Consider the following 26,490-nt stretch of genomic DNA (forward strand, 5'->3'; position numbering starts at 1 on the left):
GTTTGGTTTTGTATTGTCTGATTTATTGGTTAATTCATTCTGGTGGTTTTTCTTTGAGTGTATCCCTCCTCTAGAGCCTCTTGGCTTTTTTCCCTTTGTCTTTTTGGGGTTCCTGTGTATTGCAGGGGGTGTGGGTTTTCCCAATGATTGGGGCGGGGACGGTCCATCTGAAAATCCCATTGGGGTGATCTATTGCTCCCCCTTCTATTACGATACTGTCTATCTTTGGGTCTCGCTCCTTCCCCTCTGGGATGGTGACTATCACGGGGAGCTGCATAATCTCTTTGTTGGTGTTCTTGTCTATTTTGAAAATACACCTGGTTATCCCTTGAAAAATTTCTCCTGGGTTCTTGTGTCCTGTTGTTATGACTATATTGGTGTCTGGACCTTGATCTTGGGTGTCTAATGTCAGTTCTGGTTTTATTCATGTTTTTATATGTTCGGACTGCATCATTCTGATAGTCGTCCAAATCCCTCCTAAATTTTTTCTGTTTTGTCTCTAAAAGTCCTCTCTCATATTTCTCTATTCGTTCATTTATCAGCATGTCTTTTTTTTATAATCTTTGTAGCTGGAGAACACCTCCAGTTTAGTTTTAATTACCTCTATTTCTTTTTCTAATTGGTTAGTTCTCATGGTTCTATATTTAATAATTAGTTTCAGCATATTGGTGGAACAATCATCTAGGAGTTTATCCCAGTCTTTCTGGAAGTCTGAGTCTTCCTGAAAGATGGAAGGTTTTATGAGTCTTAAACCTCGTGGTATCATCCTTTTGTCTACATAGTGTTGTAAGTTTACACTATCCAACCAATTCTTTGATTCCTCCCGAAGGAGATCCTCTAATTGGTATAAATCCCGAAACATGTCAGGTTCATTGGTTGTATTTGTAGTTTCTCTACTACCGTTATCTTCCCATTGGGAAAAATACATTTTCCTTCTGTGCATTCGTTCAGAAAAACCACTCATAGTTACAACTGGGGTTGGATACACAGCAAAAAATATTAAAGAAAAAGGATACCACCAGTGTAACTATAGCTGCTGTATCGGGAGGGTGTAAGGCTCCCAAAAGGTACAAAAGTAGAGAATATGGAATATGATACAGCGCTCGGGTATTACTGAATTTATTACAATATTAAAACACAATTAATAAACAATACATTGCATATGAGAATTCTCAAAGATATAAAAATGGAAAAATGATGATAAAAATATTTTAAAAGGATTTTCCGCTAGCATTCAATATTGGGGCCAAATGAGTATTGAGTGTCCAAATCAACACCAGGGTGCTAGCAGAAAATCCTTTTTAAATATTTTTATCATCATTTTTCCATTTTTATATCTTTGAGAATTCTCATATGCAATGTATTGTTTATTAATTGTGTTTTAATATTGTAATAAATTCAGTAATACCCGAGCGCTGTATCATATTCCATATATTCTACTTTTGTACCTTTTGGGAGCCTTACACCCTCCCGATACAGCAGCTATAGTTACACTGGTGGTTTCCTTTTTCTTTAGAGTTTTCAGGGAATGCTGGAAAGTTTGGAGGCAAGTGGAGAGTCTTATTGTGCGGGGAATGGCATTCTATAGGATAGAAGCAGCCTGATGAAAGTCATGAAATAGTGAATGGGAGCTGGGGATCCATGCAGAAGAGACATAGATATTGTGCAGAGCAGACATTTTATTTATAAATATATTTATGTTGCTCTCCTGACATAAGGGGAGCTGCTACAATTGACCCCTAATACACTAGTATACAGCTACTATTGACCCCTAATACCAGTGGCATAACAATAGCCCCACAGACCCCACAGTCCAGGAGGTGCTGAGTAAGTGTGGGCACTGGGAGTCTGCCGGGCTATCTGCATTGCACTGGTTCCAGCGCCTGGGACCAACCTTACCTCTGCTGCCAACAGGACCCACAAATCTACTTGGCTCTTGTCTGCAGTCCCAGCTCTCCTCCTGGCAAGCTCCTGCAAATGAAAATTACCCTCACAAAATCCTCCTTCTTACAGCACACACTTTTTGTGGATGCTAGAGGAGACGGAAGCCTCCTCTATCAGGGAGGAGGGATGAAGGTGGTGGAGAAAACATGGTGGGAGGGGGGATGCAGGGTGGCAGAGGACTTTGTGGAGGATATGGGAGTTTTAATATACTGATACTGATTATCCAGTTTTCTAGCCACTGTTTAGGGACAGCTCCCTCTGTTTTTTTCTGGGACCCCCACAATTCTAATATTATTGCGGCGTGCCAGCCCTTCCATTTCTGACAACTGGTTCTGCAGCCCTACAACTGCACTTTTTAGTTCTTTTACTTGTGCCTCAATCGGGGACTGCCGATCTTCAATTTTTGATATTATTTGCTCAGTCTCTTCTACCCTCTCTTGAACTTTTTGTACATCTTGTAGCAACAGACCTATTTCTGCTTGAGTTTTTTCAATTTTTTTTCCCAATCGAGCTTCACTACCTTTAATTGCGTCCAGTAGTTTTTGCATCATTGTCTCTCTTATAGGCTGTGCCAATGCAGACTTTGATAATACTGAGGTATTTGGACAGTGAATATCGTGTTTCTTTTTCTTTATTCCTAGTCTGGGGATTATTGCTTCTTGCAAACCTTTCCAGCTTGGCAGCAGCTGCAGCCTATCCTGTTTTCCCCATCTTATGGCTCTCACCCAATGACTTACTGGATCAAGTATCCCCATGTTACACACAGAGCTTTTATTATTATTTGCCCCCTTTTTGGGGGCTACTTGTGCCCCCCAACTTATTTGTCCACACCTCCTGGGTTCATAGGGGATATCTATTCCACCTCCTTCTCAGCACCTCTGTCTTGCAGCAGCACACCCCATTACTCCAGACTTCAGCCCTACACCATTTACAGTTTTTGGAAATACCTGTGCTCTGAAAGATGGATTTCGATGAGCTGCGATCACACTGTGGGATCTGACTGTATCCCAGAAGTTCAATATAGTATATATTTTGGGGATAGTGCTGCGCTCAATCTTATGAATTTGATACTGTATAATTATGGGAGGAATTGGAAATAAATGGATGTGTCAAATACATAAGATTGAGCGCAGCACTATCCCCAAAATATATAATATTCTGCCCTACACCATCTGCTCTGAGGTCATGCCCCAAGACTAGCCCCGGCTTCCCTGTACTTGAGCATGGAAAGATTTCCTATGGAATAATTAACAAGTATGGGATGATTGAAACTGTATGGGATTGCCCAAAAGCTACTTACCTTCATTGATATAATGGTAAACTGACGTACTATATAATCAGCAACATTAAAGAACCCACAGATAATTATTGTTGGAGTCCTATTAAATATAATAATCTTTAAGACCTAGTAGATTCTCATAGAACAAAAAAAAGAGTGCACAAAATTTTAATATCTTAATTATTTTCAACACTTTTCACATTCTACACTATATTTCGCTGGCTTTTAGCATATGTACTAATAAAAGTTATATTTTATAAAAAAGTATATGTTTGTCTGTAATGATTCCATACAAATCGAGTCTTACACATATAGATTAATCCAGTGAGCGCCTCAAAATAGGAACACTTTTTCTTTTTGCTTTTGAGATATTTGCCTACCAATGTTAATAATGACAGCTTGACTAGTTAAGCAGTTCATTACCTTGGGGTTTGATCTAGTTCATTCTTTCTGACAAAATCCTTCTTAGATGGACAAAACCATGTGCACTGCAGGGGGGCAGATGTAACATGTGCAGAGAGAATTAGATTTGGGTGAGTTATTTTGTTTCTGTGCACGGAAAATACTGACTGCATGATTTTACACTGCAATATAGATCTCACTTTGAAGAAAAACCCCACCCAAACCTAATTCTCTCTGCACAAGTTACATCTGCCCCACCCGCAGTGCACATGGTTTTGTCCATCTAAGAAGGATTTTGTCAGAAAGAATGAACTAGAATAACCCCCCTTATTCCTCCTTTTATTGGCCATAGTTATTATTGTAAATTACTCCCTTACATGTACTGGTTCTCAAAAAGTCCCATAAGCAAATTTTTAAATCTTAGGGCAAACTGTTATGCCTATGGCGGTCCTATGTACTTGTAATAAAAAGTATGCATCAGACAAAAAATAATTATTTAAAATAATACATTCTAAGTAATCCATAATAAGTCTGCCATATATATCTACTGCATCAGAGTTTAAGAAGTGGCCTAAAGCTGCCACTCTATCTTTATGGAGCAATTTAGTATAAAGTAACATTACATGTTAATAGAATACTGCTTTTCCTTTCAGTGTACAAAAGTGAGTTGTGGTCACAGGCAACTGCACCCCAACCTAGACATGGTGAGTTCAGTGATATCTTGTATATAGATACAGTAGATATAGTAGATATACATAAATTATATGTATGCATGTTTGTTATTACTAGCCGTGAATCATTGTAGAGTTCCTGCTGATATGTAAAACATCTCAGTGCTGAATCTCTGCCTGGACAATAGGTGTCTCCTAAACAAAAGCTTCCATTGGTTATATAACAGGATGCCAGAGGCTGCTGTGATCTAATTGCAATACAAGGTGTTACCCTGCCAGGGTGTAATTAGCATTTCCCATTGTAGTAAGTGACTTTAGGAATATTTACACCTCATTTACAAGACAAGGGGCTGGGCAGGAGAAGCTGCTGTGGTGAATGACTGCATACTAATGTTATGTGACCCTAATTTACTTATCACCTCTCAGTGTAAGAATTCCTGCAGGGCATGCTGGGAACTACTGGGAAGAGATGGGGAGGAGTGAATATAAATAGGCTGTATCAGGCCACTGGGAGCTGATGGAGGAGCTGCTGGATCAGTTACTGGTTGGAGAGCTGGGAGGACAGAGGAGTAAGAGAGAGACAGAGGAAGGATCCCCAGAGTAAGGTAATTATATTATACATTAGAATATACTGATACATGAACAAACCTTTGTAGATATTATTGTACAGATATTGTCTTTTTATCAATTTTTAGTCTATATTTGTGATATCTATTGATAAATAACACACTGCAAAAAAACTTCTACAAATATGAAGATATTACAGTATATTACACAATTTTACATTATCATATGGAACACTGTATGGTAAGATATACTTGAAGAAGTATGAAAATTACTATCAGTTCATAATAAATGTGTAAACATATTAATGGGAATTTATAGTTTGTCAGTGACATTGGGGGAAGTTTAATATCATGAGAGATTCAGAAAGTGAGAGGTTTGGTAAGAAATCTCCAGTTTTTTTTAAAGCGGCGATCATTTACACTGCTAAAGCAGTTTGATTTTACTGTGTTAATGATTGCCGATTTAAAAAACCTGAAGATTTCTTACCAAATCTCTCACTTACTAAATATCTCATCCTATTAAATGTCACCCTTTGTGTAAGCCAGTAATGTAGCAGCAGTAAAGTATTCTCTCTCATTATTGTAGTAATGAAGGAATTCCTTCTTGAATAACCATATGAAGATGCATTTTTATCTATGACCATCCAACTACTAATTGGATTATGCTGTACGATGGTTTTGTTTTACAAAAGTGACCAATGATTTAACCTTATACATAATTTACCACACAATTAGTAAATAAATAATAGGTGAGATGTGGGTCACTATATAATACTCTCAGCATTGAGACCGGTCTGATCCATAAGCTTGATTCCTAATTGCTCTCAAGTAACAAATTAATACAATTTGGCAAAATTACCTTAAACCAACTTTTTAGAGGCAGGTCTTGTAATCATAGATAGAAGAGATCTCATCCTCACCTTCTTTTATATTATATTCTTCATATATAAACAAAGAAAACATATACATAGTGTAGTAGTCCTTATACACAGTTTTTTCTTGTAAATACAGGTCCTTCTTATCCCAGAGTTTATACGGAATGGTGTATTCTTTTCTATATGTATGGTATCACCTCCGTGAGACTAGAGACATTGATTGATGCTCACACTCAGCTTACATCCCACAGGATATCGGGAAACTTATAAAGGTTTCTTTCACACAAATCTTCTCCTTTTTTATGTACTCAGGAAATCATCTCATATGTATGCTTACTTGCCCGGTCTCCTCCTATAATGGTTTCTTTGTGTCCATATGAGACAATCAAGCCAGATTGTACTTCAGTAAAAAACTGTTTATTGTTCCATAACAACACTGTTCATTAAAAATTAGTATGGATAAAAACATTACCAGGGAGTCACATGGATGACATACCACTGTACAAAGATTCTGCAATCAGATGATAGAAAAAACTGGGGATTGCTCACCAATTGCAGGTCCGTGGACTGTGGTGGGTGACACACTCAGGAAAAATAAAATATAATATAGCACCCAACGTGTTTCAACTAGTTATTAGTCTTTTTCAAGGCATCTAATAGATGACCTCTAAAAAATAAAATCACCTCCGATAACAACTCTAATAACAACTCTTCCCTTAGCTAGAAGTCTTTATGAAAGGCACTCTGCTCCATATTCAGAGCATATATTGATGCAATAGTCAGAAGGGAATGGCTTAAATGAAGAACCAAAATATTAAAACGACCCTTTGGGTCCAAGTAGGAGTGTTCTAATATACAAGCCAATGAGTTGTGCAATAATGTAACAGTGCTTTTTTGTAGAAGATGAATAAAAGGCCTGAGGAAATGTGTGAGAGGCCACTGAGGGGTGTGGGGTTTTTAAGTGCGATTCTTGCAATAATAATATGTCTATCTCCTGCTTTTTATGAATTGTATTGCCATGGTGCACATACGTGGCAAGTTCAGACAGTCTACATTTAACGACATTATATTTAAAGTCATGGTGTATACTAGTGGAAAATAGAGCTAAAGAGACCAATGATTAACTGTAAAGTGAAATAATGCTTAAATGGGAGGGGGAGTAGTGAAATAAAAAGTAAAGGAAACACTAGGGAAGATGACCAACAGGACATCTGAGTAACTGAAAATGGCCGCTGACTCAAGGACACGGTTATCCGCAACACTATTAGGTGCCATCCATTCCAGATAGGACCACCATGTTGCGGAGGGGGGTATCATAGTGGGACAAGGGGCCACCTCACTCCTCCACTGAAAAGCACCCTTTCATCTACCTTCCAATTGATTGGAAAATAAAAGACCCAGATGAAATATCTCACTAACTACCCTAGATTGATTAATGGAATCTCCACAGATATTATTAGATGATTGGGACAATTCATTTCATGGACAGGTAGAGCAAATGCTATAAAAATTAATGTGTTGCTCCGTCTAAATTTTCCTTTTCAGGCTCTTCAAATAATGTTACCCGCACACTCTTTTCAGAACTTACAGAAGACGTTCTTACAATTTCTTTTGTCAGGAAGAAGGCCGTGGGTGCGTCTGAAAATTTTATACAATAGTGCTAAGGAGGGGGGACTTGGATGTAGATGTAGGATGTAGTCTTCATGTAGATGGGTACAGTTGGAATCAGAATTACTTCAGCATCATTCTTTATCTACATTACTTTGGCTCACACATAATTTGCAGCCTACAAATACAAATAGCTCACCAATTATCTCATTCACTCTGGCCTTATGTGACTGATTAGCCAAGTCTCATGCATTGCTATCCTCTCCACTGGCCTTATTCCCACTTTGGGATAACCCTGCTTTTCCCGATGGAAAGGATAGATGTTTTTTCAATTATTGGGTTAACATTGATTTTTTGTTTATTACCGATATAGCTCCCTCATATTTATTCCCATCCTTTGCTGACCTACAGACAGAGTACAATATTCCCACTCACTGCTTTTGCCAATTCTTACAGCTCCGCAGCTTTCACATGTCCTTTAATTACTTACACAAATCCACCACTAGAACTGGACTACACTGGAATCTCTTTGTTACAACCGTTCCTCCTCTAAAGGTCTTTAGCAAAATTAGCTCAAACATGGTGACCCTACCCACATTTCACACAAATTGGCTTGGGAGACAGACCTCGGGGTCCAACTTGACCCTGATACATGGGATCAACTAAAACATAATTTAGTCTCAGCATCCTCCGCAATTTGATATAGAGAAAATACTTTCAGATTATATGTCCGTTGGTATATGACCCCTGTGAGGATATCTCGCATTTTCCCAAATGCATCCAACTCTTGCTGGAGAGTTTGTGGATTGAGAGGCATTCTTCTCCATATTTCCTGGGAATGTTCTAGAATAACTTGTCTCTGGAAAGCTTTATATTGCGCATAAGGGAGATAGATGTCCCGGTTTTCCTCTCATTTTTCTTACTACCTCAAAGCATACCAGACATCCCGAAACCAACTTTAAAAGCTCATTTGGCATATGATTAGTGCAGTCAAAATTAAAATAGCTTGTCACTGAAAATCACAAACTATTCCCTATAAATGACTGCAATATCGGCAGCTATCTGGGATATCTATCATATGGAATACATATCCAGTATTGTTGAAGATAATACCTCATCCTTTATAGTAATGATGGGGAACCTTTTTTGTGGCAAGGGCCGTTTTGTAATTGGGTAAAATCCTTAGGGGGCCATATATTAAAATGCCACTACAAATTTCACTGCAGCAGCCATCCCACGCTCCGGTGGCTGCCGCTGATCGGAACTCCCAGTCTCCTGCTGCTGCTGCATCCCTCTCATGAGATTTCCCCATTACTGGACTCCGACCCAAAATTTTTCAATAAACAGATTATGCTAAAAAATATATAAAAATTGTGAATGACATGGACATATTTAAAATGGTATATAAATATACATAATGTTTTATATATAAAGTAACCCTATTACAGTGATAGTAAAATTACAATAGTATAGCTTTTAAAATATATATTTTTTTCTTGCAGGACAAATAAGTAACAAGATTTTTATTTGGAAGACGCCTTGGAAAGCAACACAACAGTCAGAACAATCCACCTACACCATTTCTTCCTGCGAATCTGGGGGGCTCACTAAAGCTACTTTCATTTTATACATAGGAGAAACCTTCTGCAGCTAATTTGTTTCTCATCTAATACATGATGAGTCTGACAGGAGAGAGACCACATCTGTGCTCTGAGTGTGACAAACGCTTTACATATAAATCACAGCTTCTCAGACATCAGAGGATTCACACAGGAGAGAGACCACATCTGTGCTCTGAGTGTGACAAATGCTTTACATGTAAATCACAGCTTCTCATCCATCAGAGGAGTCACACAGGAGAGAAACCATATCTGTGCTCTGAGTGTGACAAATGCTTTACATGTAAATCACATCTTTGCATCCATCAGAGGAGTCACACAGGAGAGAGACCATATCTGTGCTCTGAGTGTGACAAATGCTTTATATGTAAATCACATCTTCGCATCCATCAGAGGAGTCACACAGGTGAGAGACCACATCTGTGCTCTGAGTGTGACAAATGCTTTACATATAAATCACAGCTTCTCATCCATCAGAGGAGTCACACAGGAGAGAGTTTACATCTGTGCTCTGAGTGTGACAAATGCTTTACATGTAAATCACAGCTTCTCATCCATCAGAGGAGTCACACAGGAGAGTGACCGTTTACATGTTCTGAATGTAGCAAGTGTTTTACAGTAAAGTCACATCTTGTTAGACATCAGAGGAGTCACACGGGAGAGAAACCATTTAGTTGCTCAGAATGCAGCAAGTGTTTTACCAGTAAACTTAGTCTACTTACGCATCAGAGGAGTCACACAGGAGAGAAACCATTTAGTTGCTCTGAATGCAGCAAGTGTTTTACAAGTAAGCATCATCTAGTTACACATCAGAGGAGTCACACTGGAGAGAGACCATTTAAATGCTCTGAATGCAGCAAATGTTTTACAAGTAAGCGTGATCTAGCTACACATCAGAGGAGTCACACTGGACAGAAGTCATTTACAATGCTCTGAGGACCTGAATGTATCACGTGTTCCTCATGTTCCCTTGTATCCCTGCAATGGGGATTATACAAATGTCTGTGGGGGGCAGCTTTCAGGGCTGGTCACCTGAGAGAGAAATTCAATTGTTGTTGTATTAGGGCACAAACATCTGATGGCACCGTCCACTCTCAGCCACCTGAGACAATCAAATATCACTTTTTACAGCATGCTTATGACTTCAGATTGGTTATCTGTGTTACATTGCTATATTCATTCTGTTTGGCTGCAATTAGCATAATAATAAAAGAACATTCAATTATGACTCCTGATCTCCTATCACTTTAGATGGGAGATTGGCTGTGCAGAATACAATTGAATCCCTTCGATATGATTACATGTGAGGACATTTTATTTTAGGAAACAATTTGTATTATATCAACCTGTCTTGTTAAAGACCAGGGAGGAGAAACATCTGTATTTAATCCTCTTCACCAGTGACTGTAATAAACTTTGTGTAGGATGAACCCTCCAATAATATCCCTGCAATAGTATTTATTTACAGTTTCTTATATAGCACAGCAGATTCCGTTGCACTTTACAATTGTAATGAGATAAACAAACAGGGTAACAACAGACAGATTTGGAGGTAAGAGGGCCCTGCTGCAAGCTTACAATCTATAAGGACATAGGAGGGAAACACAAGGACAGGCAGCAGTAATAGCATAGCTTGTAGGTCCAGAAGGGAAGCTATATAATACATAAGTAGAGGGTTTTGCATATGGAACTTAAATATGATAGGCTTGCCTGAAGAGGGGAGTTTTCAGGGAATATATGGAATATGATACAGCGCTCGGGTATTACTGAATTTATTACAATATTAAAACACAATTAATAAACAATACATTGCATATGACAATTCTCAAAGATATAAAAATGGAAAAATGATGATAAAAATATTTTAATAGGATTTTCCGCTAGCATTCAATATTGGGGCCAAATGAGTATTGAGTGTCCAAATCAACACCAGGGTGTATAATTACCATACGTGGTGGATAACCTTATTAGGAATGGGTTTTCAGAGTCCCGGAGATTTCCCAGTAATGGATTCCTGGACCTCTCACAATAGATGGAATAATGTGGCAGTCCTTAAGGTACGGCTGGTACCAAGATGAAATGGCTGCAGATTCCAGGAGATCCAAAGCGTTGAATACAGCAAGACTGGTCCGGGTATGGTGTCCTCTGCAATTGCACGGTTTGAAAAATGGAGCTGTGCGTGAGCTGGATGGCTCTCCAATAGAGTGCTAGAGCAAAGAGTGATGGCTCAACATGTTTCAGCGTGTTCACACGCCTTCATCAGGAGCTGGAATGATTTGTTGCTGCTAGGGTTCTCCTTTATATGCCCTAAGATTGATTATGGGACTGATCCCAGGTGTGGGAGGGCTTCATAGGAAATCCCATAGAAACACATAATAAATAAAAAACATTGAAAAAAACAATGAATTTTATATGAATGCACAGAAGGACTTGTTTCTATATGGTTATTGACAGTGTAAATGGTAGAAAATCACATTAATGTAAAGACATGAATGAATAAATTTGTACAATAGTGAGGTCACGTGACCTCCATGAGTCACGTGATCCAGAAATACAGATTCATGATTCAAAGACAAAGCACGGGGTCACGAGATCTATTTAATGGAGGGACAAACAGATGCATGTGTGCATATGGTATAACTTGGCCTGATCTGCAGGCTGAGAGCTGGATGTTTCGAATCACTCCGTCCACTATTACGGAGTTATAATTCAGGGCTCTGTGTGGGCGGAAGTGACGTGACGCCCTGAGTGTGTCTGGGCAGAAGTAATAGATATCCGCCGTTTGGTACATAGATATCTCTAAGAGGGTGGAAGTGACGTCGCGCCCAGTGACTGCCCTGGCGGAAATAGTAGTGGTCCGCCGTTTGGGGCATCCGTGTATCTCAAAGGGCGGAAGTGACGTGGCGCCCGGGTTCCGATCTGGCGGAAATGGTCATAGTCCGCCTTTCAATGTTGTAGATCTATTAAGAAGAAGGGGGAAGTGACGTTATGCTATTAGCTGGAAACAAGACATTTAAAGTACCATCACATTTATATTGTGATCATCCAGGAAATGACTTGTCTGGATGGCGGAACCAGATGTTAGCATTACATATGGTTGGCAGATTAAATGTATGTATATGTAATCCCATGCATTGCATTCAATGTATACATACTAAATATTCATAGTGTTTGTTTCATATAGTGGATCTTCATATGAAAAGGAGATTTGCCATACATGAATAGAGAAAAGAGGAAATAAAAATATAAATAATACATAAATTTACTAGGCATATCAATTTCTAAAGAAAGTATTAGAAAGAGGTCTATTCGAGATATATTAATATTAATATTAATATAAGAGATGCAGTCTTATAAGTAATATGAAAAATTATTGTTATGAAAAATTATTATGAAAATATATACTAAATATAAAAATGGATTCTATAAACTCAATCTGTTACATCTAAGAGTATATCAAAGGCATTGATAATATATGCATATCTTACCGAAAAGGGGAGCAAAAGGTAAGGAGGGAATGGGTAGTATAAATGTTCATATATTATGAAGAGAGTGTTCTTATTCCAAATGTATATTTACATATTCTCACATTAGAAAAAGGGGTTATATTTAACAGAGGATACCAAGGGAATGACGTTATAGAACACTGTTAAGCTCTAATGCCTCATTGAGTCCTTCTGGATGGAGGCAATTTAATTTGAAAGTCCAGAAGACTTCTTGTCGGCAAAGTGTTTTATATCTGTCACCCCCTCTTAGGGAGTGAGGGATATGTTCAAGACCTATTATTTGAAGATCTTTAGGTTTTTTTTCGTGTGAATGCAGGAAATGTCTAGAGACACTGTGACAGATAAGGCCCTTAAGGATATTTCGGCGGTGTTCGAGAAAACGTACTTTTAGAGGACGCGTGTTGTGCGTCCCACGTATCTCAAAACGCAACTACAGGTTAAAAGATAAATTACATAACTGGTATCACAGTTAATAAAAATTTTAATCATTATTTGTTCATCTTCTGCATTAACACTTGTGGTCTTTTTTGTGGTGTATTGACACATTGTGCATCGATTTTTCCCACTTTTCTGAACACCCAGAGGTCTTTGTGGGAGCCAAGAGCTTACTTTGGAAATATTGGTGGATTCTTCAGTTTTTTTCAGGTGTCTGGGGGCCAAATAAGATTTAAGGGACCAATTATTTTTATATATAACTACAGGTTTGGTTGGTATCAGATCCTTAAGTATTCTGTCCTGTCTGAGGCTGTTGTAATTTTTATTGATAATACGTTTGATTTGTACATGTGCATTATTATATTTGCATATGAATGCCATCTCATAATCTTTATTGTGTGTTTTTTTGGGGTTATGTTTCAACAGCACTTCCCTGTCCATGGTTTGCACTTCTCTTAGGGCTTTCTGTAGGAGGGGGTCTGGGTATCCTCTAGATCTAAAAGAGGAAATCATGTCCAAGGCTTGGAGATTAAAAGTCTCTAAGGAAGAGCAATTGTGACGTATTCTCATAAGTTGTCCCTTCGGTATATTAACCTTCCAGGACTGATGATGTGAGCTGTTGAAATGTAAATATGACTGTGTGTCGACTGTTTTGGTGAAGTTGGCTGTGGTAATTTTGGAATCTACTATGTGCAGGGAGATATCTAAAAAATCAATGTGAATGGGATCAAAGTGAGAAGTGAACAATAAATTAAAGGAATTGTGATTGAGTGTGGTGACAAAGTGTTGTGCCGTAAGGTGATCACCATCCCAAATAAAAAATAGACCATCAATGTAACGACCATAGAACACCAGATTTGCACCGAAGCCGCCGCACCACACATGGGTATCTTCAAATTCACCCATGTATAGGTTGGCATAGCTGGGCGCGAACCTGGTGCCCATGGCCGTCCCCATCACCTGAAGATAATGTGTATTGGAGAACAAAAAATTGTTGTGTGTGAGAATGAAGAATATAGAAGAGATAATGAAGGATTGTTATTCCTGTGTCAGGTCACTATCTCTGTTTAGTTTATTGGTGAGATGTTCAATACCCAAATTATGTGGTATATTGGTGTATAAAGATTTGACATCTAGAGTCATGAAGGCATGTGTGTCCTTCCAAATGATGCCCTCAATTTTCTGAAGAAAATGGGTTGTGTCCTTCAAATGTGACCTAAGCCCAGGAACAAGAGGTTGTAAATATAAATCCACATAATGTCATAGATTAGTGGTAAGTGAACCAATCCCAGAAATAATAGGGCGACCAGGAGGTAAAGTGAGTGATTTGTGAATTTTAGGAAGGTGATAATATGTGGGCGTGATGGGATGGGGGGTGAACAAAAATTGCCATGTTTCTTTAGAAATTATATTCTTGGTTAGAGCGTCATCAATTAGGTTCTTAAACTCAACCAAGAAAGAAGGAGTGGGATCAGATTTTAGTGTTTTATAAAAAGTACAGTCATTCAGTTGATTGTAAGCTTCTCGTAGATACTCCTCTCTGTCCTGGACAACCAGACCCCCCCCACACCCTTTGTCTGCCTCCTTGATTATTATAGATGTGTCTTTTGTCAACAATTTTAGTGCTCTTTTTTCTGCTCTAGATAGGTTGGAAGTTCTGCTATGTTTCTGTTTACATCGTTCCCTAAAGTCTTCGAGAGTAACCTTGTAGAATGTTTCCACAACTGCACTCTTAGCTGATAGTGGAAAAAATTCCGATCTTCGTTTGAAGATCTCAGATGTAGTATCATAGATCTTTTTATACTGAGGTGTAATTTGTTCGCTTTCCATTGCAAGTTCTTGTAAGGCTATTAAGGCTGGATCATCTGAAGGATCTAGTACAATGGGATGGCTGGGATCTACTTGTTCTGTGATATTTTTATTGGCAAAATATCTCTTTCTACACAGGGTGCGTATGAATCGATTTAGCTCCACAAACAATTCGTTGGGTCATCTGAGGGGGATGCAGTTAATATCCCGGCGGTCGGGATCCCGGCGTTCAGAATCCCGCCGCCGGAATCCCGACCGACGAAATGCCGACACATTCTCCCTCCTGGGGTGTCAATTAGTGTGCCGAGCGTAGCGAGGCACCGGGCCCGCTGCGTGGCGAGCGCAGCGAGCCCACAAGGGGGGGCGATCCACGTCCCCCCCTTGTCGGCATTTCGGCTGTCGGGATTCCGGCGTCGGGATTCTGTACGCCGGGATCCCGACCGCCGGGATTCAATACTGAATCCAAATGAGGGTACATATTTTAGGCCTTTGGCAAGTAAGGATTGTTCATTTGTGTCTAGTGTTCTGGATGAAATATTGAACACATTTTTATGGCTATTATTGGTTGGGTTTGGTTTTGTATTATCTGATTTATTGGTTAATTCATTCTGGTGGTTTTTCTTTGAGTGTATCCCTCCTCTAGAGCCTCTTGGCTTTTTTCCCTTTGTCTTTTTGGGGTTCCTGTGTATTGCAGGGCGTGTGGGTTTTCCCAATGATTGGGGCGGGGACGGTCCATCTGAAAATCCCGTTGGGGTGATCTATTGCTCCCCCTTCTATTACGATACTGTCTATCTTTGGGTCTCGCTCCTTCCCCTCTGGGATGGTGACTATCACGGGGAGCTGCATAATCTCTTTGTTGGTGTTCTTGTCTATTTTGAAAATACACCTGGTTATCCCTTGAAAAATTTCTCCTGGGTTCTTGTGTCCTTTTGTTATGACTATATTGGTGTCTGGACCTTGATCTTGGGTGTCTAATGTCAGTTCTGGTTTTATTCATGTTTTTATATGTTCGGACTGCATCATTCTGATAGTCGTCCAAATCCCTCCTAAATTTTTTCTGTTTTGTCTCTAAAAGTCCTCTCTCATATTTCTCTATTCGTTCATTTATCAGCATGTCTTTTTCTTTATAATCTTTGCGATACAGCAGCTATAGTTACACTGGTGGTTTCCTTTTTCTTTAGAGTTTTCAGGGAATGCTTGAAAGTTTGGAGGCAAGTGGAGAGTCTTATTGTGCGGGGAATGGCATTCTATAGGATAGAAGCAGCCCGATGAAAGTCATGAAATAGTGAATGGGAGCTGGGGATCCATGCAGAAGAGACATAGATATTGTGCAGAGCAGACATTTTATTTATAAATATATTTATGTTGCTCTCCTGACATAAGGGGAGCTACTACAACTGACCCCTAATACACTAGTATACAGCTACTATTGACCCCTAATACCAGTGGCATAACAATAACCCCACAGACCCCACAATCCGGGAGGTGCTGAGTAAGTGTGGGCACCGGGAGTCTGCCGGGCTATCTGCATTGCACTGGTGCCAGCGCCTGGGACCAACCTTACCTCTGCTGCCAACGGGACCCACAAATCTACTTGGCTCTTGTCTGCAGTCCCAGCTCTCCTCCTGGCAAGCTCCTGCAAATGAAAATTACCCTCACAAAATCCTCCTTCTTACAGCACACACTTTTTGTGGATGCTAGAGGAGACGGAAGCCTCCTCTATCATCTTTAAAAATAGTCTGCTGTTAGGGGAAGCCACTTTGTGAGGCTCATTTTCAGAAGCCTGCCAGGAGGAGAGCTGGGACCACAGACAAGAATATCGGCGGCTCCCGGCAGAGGTGAGCAGAAGAGTAAGCAGTGGGGTTAGGGGTTGGAGGAGGGCGGCAGGTTTTATTTTAAGGGGGGCGGATGAAATTTCTTGTGGGGTGACGCCAAATTTATAGTTACACCACTGCCTATTACACTAATATACAACACACAAGGGAGTGCGGCAAGTGGCTCTCTAAGCTGATGGCTATGTCCCCAGCCCCTCAGGCTGCAGAATAGACGCTGGGGAGGAGAAGGGAACAAAGGTGGTGAAGGAAACAGGGTGAGAGGAGGGAGGAAGGTGGCGGAGGAAGCAGGGTGGGAGGAGGGATGAAGGTGGTGGAGAAAACATGGTGGGAGGGGGGATGCAGGGTGGCAGAGGACTTTGTGGAGGATATGGGAGTTTTAATATACTGATACTGATTATCCAGTTTTCTAGCCACTGTTTAGGGACAGCTCCCTCTGTTTTTTTCTGGGACCCCCACAATTCTAATATTATTGCGGCGTGCCAGCCCTTCCATTTCTGACAACTGGTTCTGCAGCCCTACAACTGCACTTTTTAGTTCTTTTACTTGTGCCTCAATCGGGGACTGCCGATCTTCAATTTTTGATATTATTTGCTCAGTCTCTTCTACCCTCTCTTGAACTTTTTGTACATCTTGTAGCAACAGACCTATTTCTGCTTGAGTTTTTTCAATTTTTTTTCCCAATCGAGCTTCACTACCTTTAATTGCGTCCAGTAGTTTTTGCATCATTGTCTCTCTTATAGGCTGTGCCAATGCAGACTTTGATAATACTGAGGTATTTGGACAGTGAATATCGTGTTTCTTTTTCTTTATTCCTAGTCTGGGGATTATTGCTTCTTGCAAACCTTTCCAGCTTGGCAGCAGCTGCAGCCTATCCTGTTTTCCCCATCTTATGGCTCTCACCCAATGACTTACTGGATCAAGTATCCCCATGTTACACACAGAGCTTTTATTATTATTTGCCCCCTTTTTGGGGGCTACTTGTGCCCCCCAACTTATTTGTCCACACCTCCTGGGTTCATAGGGGATATCTATTCCACCTCCTTCTCAGCACCTCTGTCTTGCAGCAGCACACCCCATTACTCCAGACTTCAGCCCTACACCATTTACAGTTTTTGGAAATACCTGTGCTCTGAAAGATGGATTTCGATGAGCTGCGATCACACTGTGGGATCTGACTGTATCCCAGAAGTTCAATATAGTATATATTTTGGGGATAGTGCTGCGCTCAATCTTATGAATTTGATACTGTATAATTATGGGAGGAATTGGAAATAAATGGATGTGTCAAATACATAAGATTGAGCGCAGCACTATCCCCAAAATATATAATATTCTGCCCTACACCATCTGCTCTGAGGTCATGCCCCAAGACTAGCCCCGGCTTCCCTGTACTTGAGCATGGAAAGATTTCCTATGGAATAATTAACAAGTATGGGATGATTGAAACTGTATGGGATTGCCCAAAAGCTACTTACCTTCATTGATATAATGGTAAACTGACGTACTATATAATCAGCAACATTAAAGAACCCACAGATAATTATTGTTGGAGTCCTATTAAATATAATAATCTTTAAGACCTAGTAGATTCTCATAGAACAAAAAAAGAGTGCACAAAATTTTAATATCTTAATTATTTTCAACACTTTTCACATTCTACACTATATTTCGCTGGCTTTTAGCATATGTACTAATAAAAGTTATATTTTATAAAAAAGTATATGTTTGTCTGTAATGATTCCATACAAATCGAGTCTTACACATATAGATTAATCCAGTGAGCGCCTCAAAATAGGAACACTTTTTCTTTTTGCTTTTGAGATATTTGCCTACCAATGTTAATAATGACAGCTTGACTAGTTAAGCAGTTCATTACCTTGGGGTTTGATCTAGTTCATTCTTTCTGACAAAATCCTTCTTAGATGGACAAAACCATGTGCACTGCAGGGGGGCAGATGTAACATGTGCAGAGAGAATTAGATTTGGGTGAGTTATTTTGTTTCTGTGCAGGGAAAATACTGACTGCATGATTTTACACTGCAATATAGATCTCACTTTGAAGAAAAACCCCACCCAAACCTAATTCTCTCTGCACAAGTTACATCTGCCCCACCCGCAGTGCACATGGTTTTGTCCATCTAAGAAGGATTTTGTCAGAAAGAATGAACTAGAATAACCCCCCTTATTCCTCCTTTTATTGGCCATAGTTATTATTGTAAATTACTCCCTTACATGTACTGGTTCTCAAAAAGTCCCATAAGCAAATTTTTAAATCTTAGGGCAAACTGTTATGCCTATGGCAGTCCCATGTACTTGTAATAAAAAGTATGCATCAGACAAAAAATAATTATTTAAAATAATACATTCTAAGTAATCCATAATAAGTCTGCCATATATATCTACTGCATCAGAGTTTAAGAAGTGGCCTAAAGCTGCCACTCTATCTTTATGGAGCAATTTAGTATAAAGTAACATTACATGTTAATAGAATACTGCTTTTCCTTTCAGTGTACAAAAGTGAGTTGTGGTCACAGGCAACTGCACCCCAACCTAGACATGGTGAGTTCAGTGATATCTTGTATATAGATACAGTAGATATAGTAGATATACATAAATTATATGTATGCATGTTTGTTATTATTAGCCGTGAATCATTGTAGAGTTCCTGCTGATATGTAAAACATCTCAGTGCTGAATCTCTGCCTGGACAATAGGTGTCTCCTAAACAAAAGCTTCCATTGGTTATATAACAGGATGTCAGAGGCTGCTGTGATCTAATTGCAATACAAGGTGTTACCCTGCCAGGGTGTAATTAGCATTTCCCATTGTAGTAAGTGACTTTAGGAATATTTACACCTCATTTACAAGACAAGGGGCTGGGCAGGAGAAGCTGCTGTGGTGAATGACTGCATACTAATGTTATGTGACCCTAATTTACTTATCACCTCTCAGTGTAAGAATTCCTGCAGGGCATGCTGGGAACTACTGGGAAGAGATGGGGAGGAGTGACTATAAATAGGCTGTATCAGGCCACTGGGAGCTGATGGAGGAGCTGCTGGATCAGTTACTGGTTGGAGAGCTGGGAGGACAGAGGAGTAAGAGAGAGACAGAGGAAGGATCCCCAGAGTAAGGTAATTATATTATACATTAGAATATACTGATACATGAACAAACCTTTGTAGATATTATTGTACAGATATTGTCTTTTTATCAATTTTTAGTCTATATTTGTGATATCTATTGATAAATAACACACTGCAAAAAAACTTCTACAAATATGAAGATATTACAGTATATTACACAATTTTACATTATCATATGGAACACTGTATGGTAAGATATACTTGAAGAAGTATGAAAATTACTATCAGTTCATAATAAATGTGTAAACATATTAATGGGAATTTATAGTTTGTCAGTGACATTGGGGGAAGTTTAATATCATGAGAGATTCAGAAAGTGAGAGGTTTGGTAAGAAATCTCCAGTTTTTTTTAAAGCGGCGATCATTTACACTGCTAAAGCAGTTTGATTTTACTGTGTTAATGATTGCCGATTTAAAAAACCTGAAGATTTCTTACCAAATCTCTCACTTACTAAATATCTCATCCTATTAAATGTCACCCTTTGTGTAAGCCAGTAATGTAGCAGCAGTAAAGTATTCTCTCTCATTATTGTAGTAATGAAGGAATTCCTTCTTGAATAACCATATGAAGATGCATTTTTATCTATGACCATCCAACTACTAATTGGATTATGCTGTACGATGGTTTTGTTTTACAAAAGTGACCAATGATTTAACCTTATACATAATTTATCACACAATTAGTAAATAAATAATAGGTGAGATGTGGGTCACTATATAATACTCTCAGCATTGAGACCGGTCTGATCCATAAGCTTGATTCCTAATTGCTCTCAAGTAACAAATTAATACAATTTGGCAAAATTACCTTAAACCAACTTTTTAGAGGCAGGTCTTGTAATCATAGATAGAAGAGATCTCATCCTCACCTTCTTTTATATTATATTCTTCATATATAAACAAAGAAAACATATACATAGTGTAGTAGTCCTTATACACAGTTTTTTCTTGTAAATACAGGTCCTTCTTATCCCAGAGTTTATACGGAATGGTGTATTCTTTTCTATATGTATGGTATCACCTCCGTGAGACTAGAGACATTGATTGATGCTCACACTCAGCTTACATCCCACAGGATATCGGGAAACTTATAAAGGTTTCTTTCACACAAATCTTCTCCTTTTTTATGTACTCAGGAAATCATCTCATATGTATGCTTACTTGTACTAGGCCCGGTCTCCTCCTATAATGGTTTCTTTGTGTCCATATGAGACAATCAAGCCAGATTGTACTTCAGTAAAAAACTGTTTATTGTTCCATAACAACACTGTTCATTAAAAATTAGTATGGATAAACACATTACCAGGGAGTCACATGGATAACATACCACTGTACAAAGATTCTGCAATCAGATGATAGAAAAAACTGGGGATTGCTCACCAATTGCAGGTCCGTGGACTGTGGTGGGTGACACACTCAGGAAAAATAAAATATAATATAGCACCCAACGTGTTTCAACTAGTTATTAGTCTTTTTCAAGGCATCTAATAGATGACCTCTAAAAAATAAAATCACCTCCGATAACAACTCTGATAACAACTCTTCCCTTAGCTAGAAGTCTTTATGAAAGGCACTCTGCTCCATATTCAGAGCATATATTGATGCAATAGTCAGAAGGGAATGGCTTAAATGAAGAACCAAAATATTAAAACGACCCTTTGGGTCCAAGTAGGAGTGTTCTAATATACAAGCCAATGAGTTGTGCAATAATGTAACAGTGCTTTTTTGTAGAAGATGAATAAAAGGCCTGAGGAAATGTGTGAGAGGCCACTGAGGGGTGTGGGGTTTTTAAGTGCGATTCTTGCAATAATAATATGTCTATCTTCTGCTTTTTATGAATTGTATTGCCATGGTGCAAATACGTGGCAAGTTCAGACAGTCTACATTTAACGACATTATATTTAAAGTCATGGTGTATACTAGTGGAAAATAGAGCTAAAGAGACCAATGATTAACTGTAAAGTGAAATAATGCTTAAATGGGAGGGGGAGTAGTGAAATAAAAAGTAAAGGAAACACTAGGGAAGATGACCAACAGGACATCTGAGTAACTGAAAATGGCCGCTGACTCAAGGACACGGTTATCCGCAACACTATTAGGTGCCATCCATTCCAGATAGGACCACCATGTTGCGGAGGGGGGTATCATAGTGGGACAAGGGGCCACCTCACTCCTCCACTGAAAAGCACCCTTTCATCTACCTTCCAATTGATTGGAAAATAAAAGACCCAGATGAAATATCTCACTAACTACCCTAGATTGATTAATGGAATCTCCACAGATATTATTAGATGATTGGGACAATTCATTTCATGGACAGGTAGAGCAAATGCTATAAAAATTAATGTGTTGCTCCGTCTAAATTTTCCTTTTCAGGCTCTTCAAATAATGTTACCCGCACACTCTTTTCAGAACTTACAGAAGACGTTCTTACAATTTCTTTTGTCAGGAAGAAGGCCGTGGGTGCGTCTGAAAATTTTATACAATAGTGCTAAGGAGGGGGGACTTGGATGTAGATGTAGGATGTAGTCTTCATGTAGATGGGTACAGTTGGAATCAGAATTACTTCAGCATCATTCTTTATCTACATTACTTTGGCTCACACATAATTTGCAGCCTACAAATACAAATAGCTCACCAATTATCTCATTCACTCTGGCCCTATGTGACTGATTAGCCAAGTCTCATGCATTGCTATCCTCTCCACTGGCCTTATTCCCACTTTGGGATAACCCTGCTTTTCCCGATGGAAAGGATAGATGTTTTTTCAATTATTGGGTTAACATTGATTTTTTGTTTATTACCGATATAGCTCCCTCATATTTATTCCCATCCTTTGCTGACCTACAGACAGAGTACAATATTCCCACTCACTGCTTTTGCCAATTCTTACAGCTCCGCAGCTTTCACACGTCCTTTAATTACTTACACAAATCCACCACTAGAACTGGACTACACTGGAATCTCTTTGTTACAACTGTTCCTCCTCTAAAGGTCTTTAGCAAAATTAGCTCAAACATGGTGACCCTACCCACATTTCACACAAATTGGCTTGGGAGACAGACCTCGGGGTCCAACTTGACCCTGATACATGGGATCAACTAAAACATAATTTAGTCTCAGCATCCTCCGCAATTTGATATAGAGAAAATACTTTCAGATTATATGTCCGTTGGTATATGACCCCTGTGAGGATATCTCGCATTTTCCCAAATGCATCCAACTCTTGCTGGAGAGTTTGTGGATTGAGAGGCATTCTTCCCCATATTTCCTGGGAATGTTCTAGAATAACTTGTCTCTGGAAAGCTTTATATTGTGCATAAGGGAGATAGATGTCCCGGTTTTCCTCTCGTTTTTCTTACTACCTCAAAGCATACCAGACATCCCGAAACCAACTCAAAAGCTCATTTGGCATACGATTGGTGCAGTCAAAATTAAAATAGCTTGTCACTGAAAATCACAAACTATTCCCTATAAATGACTGCAATATCGGCAGCTATCTGGGATATCTATCATATTGAATACATATCCAGTATTGTTGAAGATAATACCTCAACCTTTATAGTAATGATGGGGAACCTTTTTTGTGGCAAGGGCCGTTTTGTAATTGGGTAAAATCCTTAGGGGGCCATATATTAAAATGCCACTACAAATTTCACTGCAACAGCCATCCCACGCTCCGGTGGCTGCCGCTGATCGGAACTCCCAGTCTCCTGCTGCTGCTGCATCCCTCTCATGAGATTTCCCCATTACTGGACTCCGACCCAAAATTTTTCAATAAACAGATTATGCTAAAAAATATATAAAAATTGTGAATGACATGGACATATTTAAAATGGTATATAAATATACATAATGTTTTATATATAAAGTAACCCTATTACAGTGATAGTAAAATTACAATGGTATAGCTTTTAAAATATATATTTTTTTCTTGCAGGACAAATAAGTAACAGGATTTTTATTTGGAAGACGCCTTGGAAAGCAACACAACAGTCAGAACAATCCACCTACACCATTTCTTCCTGCGAATCTGGGGGGCTCACTAAAGCTACTTTCATTTTATACATAGGAGAAACCTTCTGCAGCTAATTTGTTTCTCATCTAATACATGATGAGTCTGACAGGAGAGAGACCACATCTGTGCTCTGAGTGTGACAAACGCTTTACATATAAATCACAGCTTCTCAGACATCAGAGGAGTCACACAGGAGAGAGACCACATCTGTGCTCTGAGTGTGACAAACGCTTTACATATAAATCACAGCTTCTCAGACATCAGAGGATTCACACAGGAGAGAGACCACATCTGTGCTCTGAGTGTGACAAATGCTTTACATGTAAATCACAGCTTCTCATCCATCAGAGGAGTCACACAGGAGAGAAACCATATCTGTGCTCTGAGTGTGACAAATGCTTTACATGTAAATCACATCTTTGCATCCATCAGAGGAGTCACACAGGAGAGAGACCATATCTGTGCTCTGAGTGTGACAAATGCTTTATATGTAAATCACATCTTCGCATCCATCAGAGGAGTCACACAGGTGAGAGACCACATCTGTGCTCTGAGTGTGACAATGCTTTACATATAAATCACAGCTTCTCATCCATCAGAGGAGTCACACAGGAGAGAGTTTACATCTGTGCTCTGAGTGTGACAAATGCTTTACATGTAAATCACAGCTTCTCATCCATCAGAGGAGTCACACAGGAGAGAGACCGTTTACATGTTCTGAATGTAGCAAGTGTTTTACAGTAAAGTCACATCTTGTTAGACATCAGAGGAGTCACACGGGAGAGAAACCATTTAGTTGCTCAGAATGCAGCAAGTGTTTTACCAGTAAACTTAGTCTACTTACGCATCAGAGGAGTCACACAGGAGAGAAACCATTTAGTTGCTCTGAATGCAGCAAGTGTTTTACAAGTAAGCATCATCTAGTTACACATCAGAGGAGTCACATTGGAGAGAGACCATTTAAATGCTCTGAATGCAGCAAATGTTTTACAAGTAAGCATGATCTAGCTACACATCAGAGGAGTCACACTGGACAGAAGTCATTTACAATGCTCTGAGGACCTGAATGTATCACGTGTTCCTCATGTTCCCTTGTATCCCTGCAATGGGGATTATACAAATGTCTGTGGGGGGCAGCTTTCAGGGCTGGTCACCTGAGAGAGAAATTCAATTGTTGTTGTATTAGGGCACAAACATCTGATGGCACCGTCCACTCTCAGCCACCTGAGACAATCAAATATCACTTTTTACAGCATGCTTATGACTTCAGATTGGTTATCTGTGTTACATTGCTATATTCATTCTGTTTGGCTGCAATTAGCATAATAATAAAAGAACATTCAATTATGACTCCTGATCTCCTATCACTTTAGATGGGAGATTGGCTGTGCAGAATACAATTGAATCCCTTCGATATGATTACATGTGAGGACATTTTATTTTAGGAAACAATTTGTATTATATCAACCTGTCTTGTTAAAGACCAGGGAGGAGAAACATCTGTATTTAATCCTCTTCACCAGTGACTGTAATAAACTTTGTGTAGGATGAACCCTCCAATAATATCCCTGCAATAGTATTTATTTACAGTTTCTTATATAGCACAGCAGATTCCATTGCACTTTACAATTGTAATGAGATAAACAAACAGGGTAACAACAGACAGATTTGGAGGTAAGAGGGCCCTGCTGCAAGCTTACAATCTATAAGGACATAGGAGGGAAACACAAGGACAGGCAGCAGTAATAGCATAGCTTGTAGGTCCAGAAGGGAAGCTATATAATACATAAGTAGAGGGTTTTGCATATGGAACTTAAATATGATAGGCTTGCCTGAAGAGGGGAGTTTTCAGGGAATATATGGAATATGATACAGCACTCGGGTATTACTGAATTTATTACAATATTAAAACACAATTAATAAACAATACATTGCATATGACAATTCTCAAAGATATAAAAATGGAAAAATGATGATAAAAATATTTTAAAAGGATTTTCCGCTAGCATTCAATATTGGGGCCAAATGAGTATCGAGTGTCCAAATCAACACCAGGGTGTATAATTACCATACGTGGTGGATAACCTTATTAGGAATGGGTTTTCAGAGTCCCGGAGATTTCCCAGTAATGGATTCCTGGACCTCTCACAATAGATGGAATAATGTGGCAGTCCTTAAGGTACGGCTGGTACCAAGATGAAATGGCTGCAGATTCCAGGAGATCCAAAGCGTTGAATACAGCAAGACTGGTCCGGGTATGGTGTCCTCTGCAATTGCACGGTTTGAAAAATGGAGCTGTGCGTGAGCTGGATGGCTCTCCAATAGAGTGCTAGAGCAAAGAGTGATGGCTCAACATGTTTCAGCGTGTTCACACGCCTTCATCAGGAGCTGGAATGATTTGTTGCTGCTAGGGTTCTCCTTTATATGCCCTAAGATTGATTATGGGACTGATCCCAGGTGTGGGAGGGCTTCATAGGAAATCCCATAGAAACACATAATAAATAAAAAACATTGAAAAAAACAATGAATTTTATATGAATGCACAGAAGGACTTGTTTCTATATGGTTATTGACAGTGTAAATGGTAGAAAATCACATTACTGTAAAGACATGAATGAATAAATTTGTACAATAGTGAGGTCACGTGACCTCCATGAGTCACGTGATCCAGAAATACAGATTCATGATTCAAAGACAAAGCACGGGGTCACGAGATCTATTTAATGGAGGGACAAACAGATGCATGTGTGCATATGGTATAACTTGGCCTGATCTGCAGG

At 39.2% G+C, this 26,490-nt stretch overlaps 1 pseudogene; it reads left to right on the forward strand.

Moving 5' to 3' along the window:
• The first annotated feature begins 6,640 nt into the window (after nt 1–6,640).
• Nucleotides 6,641–24,768, forward strand: LOC146073317 (uncharacterized; annotated as a pseudogene).
• Nucleotides 24,769–26,490: the final 1,722 nt, after the last annotated feature.

This window comes from Crinia signifera, chromosome 4 (genome assembly GCF_055691185.1).
Source record: "Crinia signifera chromosome 4, ASM5569118v1, whole genome shotgun sequence".
Classification (NCBI taxonomy): domain Eukaryota; kingdom Metazoa; phylum Chordata; class Amphibia; order Anura; family Myobatrachidae; genus Crinia; species Crinia signifera.